Source organism: Microtus ochrogaster, chromosome 18 (assembly GCF_000317375.1).
Source record: "Microtus ochrogaster isolate Prairie Vole_2 chromosome 18, MicOch1.0, whole genome shotgun sequence".
Classification (NCBI taxonomy): Eukaryota; Metazoa; Chordata; class Mammalia; order Rodentia; family Cricetidae; genus Microtus; species Microtus ochrogaster.
In genome coordinates this window covers 46213305-46215292 of record NC_022020.1, presented here as the reverse complement: position 1 = coordinate 46215292, position 1988 = coordinate 46213305, and positions in this window count along the sequence as shown.

Below are 1988 nucleotides of genomic sequence, written 5' to 3'. Positions count from 1 at the left end.
ACATGTACAACACCCAAAATATTCAAGCACACACAAAAGATATGAATAAGTGCTTTGTAGCTAATTCCTCCTAATCAGCTAATCAGACATTCTAATGGCATCTCAGGAAGCTGGAGGCACTTGCCATGCATGGATGAGGACCAGAGCTCAATTGCCAGAACAGATATAGAAGTTCAGTGTGTGTGGCAGCTGCCTTGTACTTCCACACTCAGAAGGCAGAAACAGTGCAACCATGGAGCAGGTTGGCTTGCTAGGCTGTGTAGATCTACAAGCTCTTGATTCAATTGAGAGAAACTGCGTTGATGAAAAGGGTAGAAAGTAATGAAGCAGGAGACCCAACATAAGCCTGACATGTCCACACACATGTAAACATGTACACAGGGATACATTTTAAATATAAAATAAAATAAGATTCAGGAAGGAAATAAAATCTCAAGTCTTAAAGTATGGAAACATAAAAGTTTCATGAAGCTCTCCTCAAGGTTAGCGAGTAGTCTGTACATTGTCTTAGTTTTTTTCTCTGTTGATGGGATTAAACACTAGCTCTTGATACACAGTCAGTGAAGGAAGCTGTGTGCGGAGATTCCTGAGAGCTTGTGAGAAAACTCCAGGACAAAGACAAAAAGACAAAAACCACATGGCTAAAACCACCATAAAATTTACATATTTACATACAAGTTTTTTGTAATTCTGTTCTTCCATAGCATGGATTTTTTTTTTTTTTTTGTGGAATGCGCTGCCGTGCCCCTCTGAGGTGGAATAAACAGGAGTGGGTTTTACTGTAGATCACCCGTCATCTTACCTCTAGTATTCAGGATGATGTTTCCAGACAGAAGTTGTCCTCCTGACTCTATACTGCCTAAACCCAGGTGAGCTTGCCTTTGTGATTGATCATAACTTGAACTCAAGTGATCTTTGCTCACATGATCATGCTTAATCCACAAAATGCACTCAGAATATAAATTGTCTGATTCCCTGAATAAAGTTGGTTATTGCATGAGACTTTAGACCACCTCGTTTTTAGGGTCCACTCTCCCAAGTTCATGCCCCCAAATACAGCAGAAACACTGACTAAGTCACCCTGAGGGAGGAAAGTATTTAGTTGGCTGGAAGGTTACAGTCCATCATCAAAAGAAGTCAAGGAACTGAAGTAGAGACTGGGAGGGAACACTGCTTACTGACTTGCTCTCCATGGCTTGTTCACCCTATTTTCTCACACATCCCAGGACCACATTCCTAGGGATGGCACTCACCACAGTGGGCTGTCTCCTCCTACATTATTTTTCAATCAAGTAAATCTCCCAGAGATATTCCCACAAGCCAATCTGATTAAAGGAATTCCTCAATTGAGAATCCCTCTTGCAAGTGAGGCAATGGGCTTCATTCCTCTAAGCCCAGGACTCTGGCAATTCTTATTTATTATTTAAATAAATTCTTTTTTACCTATGATTGTTCATGTCAAAGTCTCCCTGGTCAAAGCCACCATCATATCTGGTAGATTAATACAGGTTCCCATATATCTGCCACATTTCTTTTCTTCCCATTGTCAATCATTCTTCTAGCAATGAAGGCCTCAGTACAGCTGGGGAGGAACCTGCACTAGACAGGCTTTGCCCTACATTTGGGATTGTTTGTGTTTGCTTATAACAAAGAACATGGACAATACATTTTAGGAGAAACGAAAAACTAAATTCTTAAAAAAACTTTTCTGGGTGTGGGGTTAGTATGAATTTTATGTGCAATACAACTGAGCTTTTGAAGACTCACTGTAAGGAAGGGCTGTTTTGAAAAGGTTCAGATCCACTGTGACCCAGAGTAAACCACAGCATCATTTTAGGCTGTTTGAAGGCAGTTCTGTTTGGAGCAGTAGTGAAATGATGGCCCTCAGGGTCTGTGGCACCTAGGACATAAGCCTACATTCCCTCTTAAGGCTCAGGAGAAAACAGATCACATATCCACGGTCTGTGACTCAGACATATGGCTCAATA